This window comes from Tamandua tetradactyla, chromosome 15, assembly GCF_023851605.1.
Source record: "Tamandua tetradactyla isolate mTamTet1 chromosome 15, mTamTet1.pri, whole genome shotgun sequence".
NCBI lineage: Eukaryota > Metazoa > Chordata > Mammalia > Pilosa > Myrmecophagidae > Tamandua > Tamandua tetradactyla.
In genome coordinates, this window is record NC_135341.1 from 2,562,065 (window position 1) to 2,575,090 (window position 13,026).

A 13,026-nucleotide genomic window follows, 5' to 3' on the forward strand; every position below is an offset into this window, starting at 1 on the left:
GACATGCATTCACAACCTTGAGAACATTATGCTGAGTGAAATTAGCCAGAAACAAAAGGACTAGTACTGTATGGTCTCACTAATATGAACTGATATTAGTGAGTGAATGTGAAGAATTAAAATTAAGAATACAGGTTATCAAGAGATAGAAACAGGGTAAAGATCGGACAATTGGTGCTGAAGGAATACAGATTATGTAACAGGACTGACTGTAAAAATTCAGAAATGGATAACACAATACTATCTGATTGTAGCACAATAATATAAGTACACTGAATAAAGCAGAATGTATAATAGAGGAAGAAGGGCTGGGAGCACATATGAAACCAGAAGAAAGATAAAGGATAAAGACTGAGATGGTATAGCTTAGGAATGCCTGGAGAGTACAATGATGCTGATTAAATGTACAAATTAAAAAAAAAAGTTTTTGCATGAGGGAGAACAAATGAATGTCAATATTGCAGGGTGTTGAAAACAGATGTTATATGGGAAAAGTACAACCAATACAAGCTAGGATCTATAGTCAACAGTAACACTGTAATATGCTTCCACTGAATGTAACATAGGCATTATGCCAAAACTAAATGTCAACAGGTGGTGGGCATAGGAAAGGGCTATAAATTCTTTGTGGAAGAAAAGGAAATGTCTTCAGATAGAGTATGGTGACAAAGACAAGTCTATACACTTAGGTTGGATGTATGATGCATGAATAAAACTTTAAAAATGAACAGAGAGGGTGGGCCATGATGGCTCAGCAGGCAGAGTTCTTGCCTGCCATGCGGGAGACCTGGGTTTGACTCCTGGTGCCTGCCCATGCAGGAAAAAAAAAAAACAAAACAGAGAGAAACAAGCGCTAGAGAAAATGTGGAGAAAGAAGCATATCTAACTATTCACTGTTGGTAGGGGAACTGAGAGGTGCAGCCTCTTGGAGGGCAGTGTGGTGGTTTCACAGGAGGCTAGTGGTGGGTTTGCAATATGACCCTGAAACCTGTTGTTCAGTATGATACCTGGAGGAACTGAATGTGGGGTCAGGAATGGACATTTATACATTTATGGACATTTGTACATTTATGGACATTTATGGTGGCAGTGTTCCTGATCCACAATGAATGAAGGTGGCCTAACGGTACAATGGCTGAGGAATGGAAGGGTGAACTATGGTTTATACATACAATGGACTACTGAGCAGCCACAAGATGGAATAAAGTTGTAAGTCACGCAACTATGTGAATGAACCTTAAGTACTGTATGTGGAATGAAATATCAGGAACAAAAAGGCAAATATTATCATGCCTCAACTATATGGACTAACTATAATATAAAAACTTGGTGAACTGCAGTTAAGAGCATGTCAGGTTGGGGCGTATTTTAAAGGGCCCCAGATCTCTTACAGCAGTCACAAATATTCAGGAGGTGTAACTGTTAATTCTATATTCTGAGATACTGCGCTGTTTGTATATAACATGGTCATTCCCAGGAGAACTTCAAGTTTTATGTGACACCTGAGACTCAGAATTAGAGCTCTGTAGCTATGAAATTCAGCAGGATTCCATAGAGGAACTGTTTAAAAAGGTGGAAAAAAATGATCAGATTTCAAATAGAGACATGAATGAAGTTGATTTGGATAGGAGTAACGTATATCAGAGTACAGTTTAAAGGAAGATATTGCTCATATTTAAAAAGTTTAACTTCTATGTGAGACTAAAGGGAGAGATGTTTACTGGGTGCAAAATTTATATTTTGGGTAGTGCATTTAACTTGTACGTTCAGTTTAGTTGGACATGATAAGTATAGGGAATCTTGAGATCTTGCAGGTTTGTCCAGGTTAGTGTGATGCCTTTCAACTTTCCAAACTTAGAAGAAACCCCTCAACTATCTACTCTTGGAATTGAAGCCACTTTTGCCTCTTTGTGATGTTTCCTGATACACATGGCATCTTGAGGACACTACAGCCCAAGCAATAGGAAGAGGAGGATTAACACATGCTGGGTAGCTGAATACCCTGTCATAATAATTCCACTGACAGTCATAGTGCAAGGCAAAAGAAGAGCTGAGTAGAGGGGACAAAGAAGGGTGTTCTGGTACTGACTCACATATCTCTACTGCAGATCATTTCATATCTGCTCTTCTTAGGTTCACTTTTGGTTCTGCAGCCAGACTAATATCTAAAACCTGGCCAACAATCATTCTGCCATCCTTTCCTCCTACAGCAACCTGGGCATTTCTCTCATTAATATATTGCATGAAGGCAAAGCCCTTATGAACAGAGCAACCCACAATTTTGCCATACTTCGAGAAGACGGCCTCCACATCAGACTTCTTCACCATCAGAGTATTGAGATTCCCAATGAATACATGGCAGTTCATGAAGCAGGGATGTGTCTTGTTGGTAAAATTGCTGGCCATGGTGTTTGATGAGGTTCATCACACAGCTGAAAAATACAGCTGAAGAGTAAAAAAATCTCACAGGAGGAATAAGGAAGAAGGGATGTCAATCTGAATCTTCTACTCTCAGATTCCACATGAAAAAGCCAGCTGCTGCATGAAGTCGGCAACACAACCGCAATGGCTCAGTCTTCATCCATTCACAAAATGCTCCCCTTCACTTATGAAGGACAATCTTGCTGGATATAAAATTCTTGGTGGCAGTTTTCCTCTTTAAGAATCTCAAATATATCACACCACTGCCTTCTTGCTTCATGGTTTCTGCTGTGAAATACACATAGTCTTTTTGGGCTTTCCTTGTACATGATGAACTGCTTTTCTCTAGCTGCTTTCAAAATTCTGTCTTTGACATCTGAAAATCTGGTAAGTGTTTTGAAAATCTAGGATCTATTCTGTTAGGGGTATGCAGCACTTCTTGGATTTATAATTTTCTCTTTCATAAGAGAAGGAAAATTTTCAGTGATTATTCAGTCTTTTTCCTCCTACTCCCTTCTCTTTCCTTACTGGGACACCCACAATATGTATATTCATGTGCTTCATTTTGTCATTCAATTCCCTGAGACCTTGCTCATATTTTCCCTATATTTTCTTTTGTGTGTCAGATTTCAGATATCCAGGCCTCTAGTTCACTAATCTTTTCTTCTGCCTCTTCAAATCCATCATTGTAGGTTTCCATTGTTTTTTCATCTCTTCTATTGCGTCTTTCATTCCCATAAATTCTGTGATTTGTTTTTTAAACTTTCAAGTTTTTAATTTTGTTCATCCAATGTCTTCTTTATATCCTCCCTCAATTCATTCACATGATTTTTGATGAGATTTTCCATGTCTGTTTGAATATCCTGACTTAGTTGTTTCAACTGCTGTATCTCATTCAAAACGTTGATTTGTTCCTTGACTGGGCCATATCTTTGATTTTCCTCGTATGACTTGTTACTTATTGTGGGTGGTCTAGATATTTGATTTCCTTAATTGGTTTATTCTAGAAGTTGTTTTCACTCTTTTACCTAGGATTTTCTTGCTAGATGGCTTTGTTCTCTATTTGTGCTTTGACATTCAGTTTGACTTATTCTGGACACTTAGCATAGGTTCTGTTTAACTGATCAGAATTTTTCAGTTTTTCTTTTTCTGTTTCTTGCCCTGCCTTTATGAAGCCTTTTTTTTTTTTTTTGAGGAGGGTCTCCTCAGATAGTATATACCTCAGTATATAATCTCAGTGAGATTTTCTCAGACCAGATAGGCCCATATCTCAGGTGGAAAGAGTAGCAAGCACCAGTTTTCCCTGCAGATGAGACCCAGCAAGTTGTCAGACTTTCCTATGAAGCCTCTAGACTGTGCTTTTCCTATTCTTCCCAGCATGTGATGCTTGTCTGCTTGTGCTTCCCATCAGCTTAAAGTGATGTCACACCTTTAGTTTCAGCAGATTCTTCCTGCAGGGAGCATGGCTGAGATAGAGGTGAGGTTGTAGGATAGCTTTAGTTGCTTCAGTTTTCCAGTCCTTGGACCCTGAATTCTTTGAAGTATGGATTCCATTTGAGCTGGGCCCCACCTTTCTCCTGGGGAGTATACACCCTTTAGGGAATTAGCCCCTTTCACCTAACTAGTCACTTTGTCTCTCAGACATGTCTTAGTTCTGCCCTTGCCCGGGGCAGTGCTGGAGCCCAAGAGTGCTTCCAATTCTATCTAATGAGCTGTTAAAGAGCAGAAAAAAGGCAAAAAAAAAAAAAACAAAACAACAAAACAAAAGCTTTTTCAGAGCTGGACCTTTGTTCCTCAGGTTTGTCAATTAAGAGCTTAAGTTAGTACATGGCTCTATATGCCCCCTCTTCTTGGGGTCCAGTCCTTTTCCAGTACTTTGTGCTTTCCAACTCAAAAAGCCTCTCTGTTCCTGCCCCCCATCATTCCCACCCCCTCTCTACAAGGGCAAAAACTCCTAGTCCTTTAGTGTTTATTCCAGGTTTATCTGTGGTGGGGGCCTATTTTCAGTAGACAGAATTTGTTAATTAATTCTGCAATTGGCTTTTGGTTGAGCTAAGCCCTTGCTGCTAGTAAAGTTTGTTTTTCTTTCCCCTCAGGGTACAAGACTGCTATGCCCATGGGGGAGGGGCACCATCCTCCACAGCTTATAGGACTTACAGTTCTGTGTGGGGTCTCAGCTGTTCCACCTGGTACAGGGTGGTGTATGCTGTGTATCCAGCAACTGGTCTCCCCCAGCAGTTATTCTGTACCATTCTTGGTATTCACCAGCTGCTCTGGAGGACAAACTACTAATTCCACACCTCATTATGCTGCCATCCTGCCTCACCAATAACATCTTGAAGTACATATATACAAATGGTTCATACCCACAGAAGTTGGGACCTGATACCCAACCTTTTGGAGTTCACTATTTGGGAGAGGATGCAGGCAAGAAAACTATTATTAGTTGTAACTATTTTGGAAAAAACACAGAGGTTTTGGTGAGCTTTGGATGGGTGCCAATATAGGGCATGAATATCCGATGAAGGCTTCCAAATTATTGATACCTAGGCCAGTATGTGAAAGAAGGACATGTTGGATGTTGCTGCAAGGTGCTTCAAGCAAAGGAGATTGCACGGGCAAATCACTAATGCAATTTTAGAGGGAGCAATCTCCCATCCTAAGTCATGATAAACCACTTTACATCTAGCAGATATATACAGGACATTCCATATAACAGCAGCAGAATATACATTTTCATGTGCAGATAGAATATGCTCCAGGGTAGGCCATATGTCTGGTCATTAAACAAGTCCAAAATTTCTTAAAAGATTAAAGTCAGACAAAATACACTCTGCAAGCATAATGTAATGAAATTAAAAATCAATAACAGAAGGTAAGCTGGAAAATTCACAAATATGTAGAAAATAAAAAATACATCTTTAAGCAACCAGTGGGCCAAAAAGTAAAACACAAAGGATATAAGAAAATACTTTGTGAGCAATAAAACCATAACACCATATCACAGAACTTATGGGATGAAATGAAAGGAATGCTCAGACAGTAATTATATATATTACACATAGGGCAAAACACCTACTTTTATAAAGAAGAAAAATCTTAAATCCTAAACTTGAAACCTAATCCTATATAAATAAGGAAGTATAAAAAGAAAATCAAACTAAACCCAAAAGCATGAGAAGGAAAGAAATAATAAGGATTAGAGTGAACAGAGACAGACTAGGGTAGAGAGAAGACAACAGAGAAAATCACAAAGCCAAAAACTGGTACTTTGGAAAGAGGCATACAATTTCCAAACCTTTGGCTAGACTGACACGGAAAACATGAACAACAAGTAAAAAATGAAATTACGGACATTACTATTGGCTATAGATATTAAAGTTTCATAACATGATAGAGCAACTGATCACAAATTCGATAACTGAGTTGAAATGGAAATAACACAAACACACAAAATATAAAAATTGACTCAAGAAGAAATAGAATATCTTAACAGAACTATAGCCAGCAAAAAGAGTGAACCTGAAATTGAAAGCCTCAAAACAAAAAAAAGTCCTGGACAGGATGGCTCCACTGTTGAAATCTATGAAAAATTTAAAGAATTATCATCAATTCTTCTCTTTCAAGAAACAGAATTTAAGGGAATACTTCCTAACTAACTCCATGAGTCTAACACTGCTTTTATGAATGCCATACATAGGCATCAAAACTACAGGCAATTATGCTTCATGGATATTGATGAAAAAACCCTCAACAAATACTATCAAACCAAATTCAGCAGAGAGCTAACAGAACTACACATTATGATGACCAAGGGGGACTTAGTTTAAGAATACAAGGGATGTGTCAATATATAGAAATCAACCAATGTAAGACTCCATTTTAGTAGACCGAAAAAAATAAGATCATCTATGCTGCTGCTGGAAAAAAATATTTGATAAAACTGAACACATTATATGATAAAAACAATCCACACACTAGGACTTGAAAGGAACTTACTTAACCTAATAAGGGGGTTTCATGAAAACCCACAGCTACTATCATAAACAATGGATAAAGCCTGAAAGCTTTCCTCTTAAGAGCACAAAGAAGGCACAAATGCTTGCTTTCATTTTCTGCTATTAAGCATTTTACTGAATATTTTAGACAGAGCAATTTGCCTATATAAAGAAATAAAAGGCATGCAAATTGGAAAGGAAGAAGTAAAATGATCTCTTGTCAGGTGATGATCTTAATGAGAAAGAATTCTATAGAATGCATGCAGACACATTCACACTTACACTGATGCACACAAACACCCTATTAGAGTTAATAAACGAAGGCAGTACAGTGGCAGAGCATAAGTTTAACTTGCATGTATTTATGTATACAAATTATGAGGAATCCAAAAAGGAAATTAAGAAAAAATTAATTTACAGTGGCATCAAAAAGATGAAAATTTCTAGGAATAAATTTAACCAAGGTATGCAATTTATATTGCTATATATAAACTGTGGATGAAAGAAATTAAAGAATAACTAAATAAACAGAAAGATCCCATTTCATGTAATAGGAGATTAAACACAATTAAACATTAAATAAATACATCCCATTTCACGTAACAGGAGAGTAAATACAAAGTTAAGCAAATGGTAATATTTCCCCAAATGATTTAGAGATACATTGCAAAACTTATAAAAATCTCAAAGGCCATTTAAAACAAAAGTAAAATTTTACACTTAAAGTCATATGGAATTTTAAGATTCTTGGAATAGTTAAAATGATATTGTATAAGAACAACAAAACTGGAGGATACCCAAGTCTCTATTTCAAAGCATACTTCAAATTTACCTTATTCAAAATATATTGTCAGTTTGCTCATTATAGTTAGTCTATATTAGTGAGACCATACAATATTTGTCCTTTCATTTCTGGCTTATTTCACTCAGCATAATGACCTCAAAGGTCATTCCCCTAGTTACATGGCTCACAACTTCATTGTTTTCTGCAGCCGCTCAATATTCCTAGCATTATTGCCTAAGATCGACCCCCCCCCGAAAACCTCTTTTCTTGCTCATATGTGACTTCTCTCTCTAAGCCCAATTCTGCAAGGAAAATGATTACCCTCCCCACTATGTGGGACATGACGTCGAGGAATAAAAGTCTTCCTAGTAACATGGGACATGCCTCCGAGAGATAAGCCTGGCCGTGACACCATGGAATCAACAATCCCTTTCTCATTAAAAGGGGGGAAATTTACTAAAATAACATAACAGTGACTACAAGAGTTCAAATAGAGTTGAGAGGTTATTCTGGAGGCAACTCTTATACAAGTTTCAGCTAGATACTGCTAACTACCATGATTTGCCAAACCCCAACCAACATCATTCCTATTAATCCTAAAGAACACCAAGGGCTCTGGGATTCTACAAAAGTTTTCTGTACTAAGTTTACTTTCCAGAAACCTTTAATCTCCAGATGGTTCTTAGGCCAAATTAGTCCTGAAACACAAAGAAGCCACCCTTCCTAGGACATCAACTAGTTCCATCTCCCTATGTTATATGACTGACACCCTTTTTCAATATGAAAAGTTTAGAATAGGCATAGCTCAAATATCCCTAGAGAGTGGGAGGATTAAAGGAGAAATAGGAATTATAACAGAAAAATGTAGGACTTAACAAATGAATACCAGTACTGATTCATTATATTGATATTTCTTCTAGCCTCCAGTTCTTGGAGTAGATAAAAGGAAAAACCTGAAATTGTGGAATTGTAACATATCAAATATTGAAATCTGCTCTATAACTACTTGTAAAAATGCACTTGGAAATTTGTTTTTTTCGTATAAATGTTATATTTCACAAGAAAATAAAAATAAAAAGCAACACAACAGCCAATATGGAAAAGTGTAAAATTTAAAAAAAAACTAATTTTTAAATGATGAAACAATGTGAGAAAAAAACAGCAATCTCAGCGAAGCAAATTTTTAAAATAAAAAATATTCACAGTGAAAAAAATTAGTCCTAATAGAGTTCCACAAATGAAGGAAACCCAACTTCTAACATTTCCAATGAAAAAAAGTGCATTCATAGAACTAAATCCAAGTGTTTTAAAGAAAATCAAAAGTACCTGCAATTCAGATAAACCTCTGGCAAAAAGGATTAACAGTTAAGTAAAAATAGTTAAGTCTTTGGAATTACCAATATAAGTACAATATAATCAAATGGTTTTCTTCTACTTTGGTGTGTTCTTCCTATATTTAATAGGATTACTCATCAAGTTAGCATTATAATTACTAGATTTTTAAGATGATAAACAATGTCAATTTGTATTTAAAGAATACTTATGTTTTGAAGGATGTTAGCTTGAAGACAGTTTCTAAGATATTTCTGAAAATTTAAATATGTAAGGTATGCAAGATGTGTTTCGCTAAGAGAAAAGTAAGTAGCTTGTCTTAAATTAAAATAACTGGTTCTTGCAGAATCAAAAGTAGGAATATGTAGGCCTACCTTGTATGAATATAGAAAGCTGTAGGTTTGAGGAAAGGCATTTTATTTGACATGATTAATGGTGGTTAAATTGTGATACGATTGTAAGATTTTTATGTGTTTTCTTTTCAAATGGTATATTCATGCAAAATTAGAATTTGGTTTTCACTCTGTTAAAATGATAAGTTTATTTGGATTATTGGGCTCCTAATTAGAAGTTATAAAAGCTTTAACTCTCTCATGTGCTGTTCTAGTTTGCAAGCTGCCAGAATGTGATATACCAGAAATGGAATGGTTTTTTTAAAAGGGGAATTTATTAAGTTACAAGTTTTCAGTTCTAAGCCTGCAAAAATGTCCAAATTAAAGCAAAGGTATAAAAATGTCCAATCTAAAGCATCAGGGAAAGATACCTTAGTTCAAGAAAATGGATGACATTCAGGGTTTCTGTCTCAACTGGAAAGGCACACGGTGAACATGGTGACATTTGTTTCTTTTCTCTTCAAGCTTCTTGTCTCATGAAGCTCCCCCTGGGGCACATTTCTTCTTCCTCTCCCAAGGCTCTGGCTGCCTGGGCTCTGTCTGCAGCTTTATCTAAAATATTTCCTCTTTTTTAAAGGATTCCAGTAAACTAATCAAGACCCACCTAGAATGGATGGCACCACATCTCCATGCAGATAATCTAATCAGGTTTCCTACCTACAATGCTGCACAGGTATTGAAAGAAATGGTTGCTTCCAAAACAATGGATAAGGATTAAAACATGGCTTTTCTAGTGTACATAATCCTTTCAAATTGGCACTCCTACTTAGAGGCAGACATTCTGTACATTATCAGAATAATTTCTTGTGCCTTATATTGACCTTATCATCCTTTGTTTTAAACAAGAAGTCTTCTTAATTTTGAAATAATTATGCATATGCTACTTCCTCTCTTTACTTTTAAAATCTTTTATTTTCACTTTGGTTTTAATTAGGGAACTAAGTATTTTTTCACAGTCACCCATGATCTTATTTAACAATTAAAACCTGATAATTTTGACATACTGACTTCCCAAAATTTAATGCTAAATGTTGTCTTTTGAACTCAGTCACTGGGATTTTTCATGGAACCCCTTGAAAATCAGACTTTTTCTTTCACCTTATAAACAGTGGTGCTAAAACTAGTTAGGTTTATTATGGAACCAGTTGCATGGGAAGAATTATGAAATTAAAAAGGATTTTATAAGCTTCTGTGGTTAGAAAATTTATAGCTTATCATTTTATTAATATAAACATTTCAGAAGTTATATAAAGTCCTTAGAGATTTCTCAATATCCTCACTGTCTGTGAGATGTCCAAGTACTTCTGTATCTGATATGGGACAACAGTATTATTGTTCATAAGTTCAGTTATTCTTAAATAATATTTAATGAATTCTCATCAGATCATCTGTAAAACCTCACTAACCTGTAGCCATTTTATGTCTTTCTTCCATGAAACATCTGCAATGAGCTACAGAAAGTTGTCATACCCGGCAAATTGTCAGACTTTCCTATGAAGCTTCTAGATGTACTTTCCCTATTCTGCCCAGCATGCGGTGCTTGTCTGCCCAGTTTCCCAACCACATACATTGATGCAGTGACTTTCATTTCAGTAGCCTCTCTAGCAAGTGGTATCATTGAGACAGAGGTTAAGGTAGAGGGTGGGCTTGTGTTGCTTCTGTTTTCCAATCCCTGGGGCCTCAACTGCCTGAAGGAAGGTTCCCCTAAACCTCTTTTCTTGGGGAAGATACAGGTATAGCCAATGATGGTGATTAAATGTACAAATTTAAGAATGCTTTTGATTGAGGTAGAACAAACAAATATCAACATTACAAGGTGTTGAAAATGGCATGGTTTTAAGGAAAAAAATACAACCAATGCAAGCTAGGGTCTATAGTTAACAGTAACATGTTAATATGTTTTCACTGGATGTAACAAAGGTATTAGGCCAAAACTAAGTGTCAACAAGTAGGTATATGAGGGAGGGGTACAGGAGTTTTTTTTTTTTTAAAAATAACAACATACAAACATGAACATTCCTACCATATGATCATTCTATTTTTGATATATAATCAATAACTCACAATATCATCACATAGTGGTATATTCCTCACCATGATCACTTCTTAGAACATTTACATCAATTCAGAAAAATAAAAAGAAAAAACTCATACATACCATACCTCTTATCCCTCCCTCTCATTAACTGCTAGTACTTCCATCTACCCAAAATATTTTAGCCTTTGTTTCCCCTATTTTTTCTATACTCCTTGCCACTCTTTTTCATTGATCACTAGCATTTCAATCTACTAAATTTATTTTAACAATGCCTTAACTAAAAAAGTAATATCTATATAATGCATAAGAATAACCTTCAGGAAAACCTCTTGACTCTGTTTGAAATCTCTCAGCCATTGACACTTTCTTTTGTCTCATTTTGCTCTTTCCCCTTTTGGTCTAGAAGGTTTTCTCAATCCCCTGAAGCTGAGTTCCAGCTCATTCTAGAATGTCTGTCCCATGTTGCCAGGAAGGTTTACACCTCTGGGAGTCATGTCCCACAAAGAGAGGGGGAGGGCAGTGAATTTGCTTGCTGTGTTGGCTGAGAGAAAGAGACCACATCTCAGCAACAAATGAGGTTCTCTGGGGGTGACTCTTAGCCTAATTTTAAGTAGGCTTAGCCTATCCTTTGCAGGGATAAGTTTCATATGAACAAACCCCAAGATTGAGGGCTTGGCCTATTTCTTTGGCTGTCCCTACTGCTTGTGAGATTATCAGGAATTCTCTACATGGGGAACTTGAATTTCCCCCCTTTCTCATCATTCCCCCAAGGGGACTTCGCAAATACCTTTTTATACACTGTCCAAATCACTCTGGGATTTATCGGGGCATCACTGTGGACAAACCTACAAAATCTCATACTCTTCTCAAGGGGTACAGGAGTTTCTGCAGAAGAAAAGGAAAGTCTTCATATAGATTTGGTGATAAGGCATTGCTACTTAATTGTATCAGGAACCACTGATTTTTTTTAACCTTTTTTATTATATACTATGATACATATATATAGCAAAGAAATAAAAAAAATAATAGTTTTCAAAGCACTCTTCAGAAAGTGGTTACAGGCTAGATCCCAGAGTTTGTCATGGGCTACCATACGATCTTCTCCTATTTTTCCTTCTAGCTGCTCCAGAATATAAGAGGCTAGTGGGCTTAAATACATTTTATCATCACAATTGACTTCTTTCCTTCTTTTTTGTGAATAATATATATACAAAAAAGCTATAAATTTCCAAGCACAGCACCACAATTAGTTGTAGAACATATTTCAGACTTTGACATGGGTTACAATTTCACAATTTGAGGTTTTAACTTCTAGCTGCTCTAAAATACTAGAGACTAAAAGAGATACCAATTTAATGATTCAGCATTCATATTCATTTGTTAAGTCCTATCTTCTATGTATAATCCCACCATCACCTTTGATCTTTCCATATCATCCATTCATTGGGGTTGTTTGTGCTATGGCAATTCTAAATTTTTGATATTGGAAGGGTCTGTCACCAATATGGGGTAGGGAGTTGGAACTATCTGATGTTTTGGAGAGGCTGGGCTAGGTTTCAGGACTTATCTGGACCAGAGACCCATCTGGAGGTTGTAGGTTTCTGGCAAGTTACTTTAGTGCCTGGAACCCTTGTGGAACCTTATAACTTGCCCTAGGTGTTCTTTAGGATTGGCTGGAATGGTCCTGGTTGGGGATTGGCAGTTATGATAAGGTAGCAAGGTCTACCTGAAGCTTGCGAAAGAGCAACCTCCAGAGCAGGTTCTCGACTCTATTTGAACTCTCCCTGCCACTGATACTTTATTAATTACACTTCTTTCCCCCCATTTGGTCAGGATGCCATTGTTGATCCCACAGTACCAGGTCTGGATTCATCCCTGGGAGTCCTCTCCCACATCACCTCTCCCACATCATCCATTTCCACCCCTGGATGTCATGTCCTACGTAGGGGGGAGGGCAATGATTTCACTTGCAGAGTTCGGCTTAGAGACACTGAGGCCACATCTGAGCAACAATAGAGGCCCTCCAGAAGTAACTCTTAGGCATGCCTATAGGTAGTCTAA

The 13,026-nt window shown here is 36.9% G+C and overlaps 1 protein-coding gene and 1 pseudogene across 1 annotated transcript in view; both read right to left on the reverse strand.

The window, feature by feature from the left end:
* Positions 1 to 13,026, reverse strand: part of LOC143656898 (uncharacterized) — a 76,642-nt gene that overhangs the window by 47,491 nt on the left and 16,125 nt on the right.
* Positions 831 to 7,033, reverse strand: LOC143656904 (heterogeneous nuclear ribonucleoproteins C1/C2 pseudogene; annotated as a pseudogene).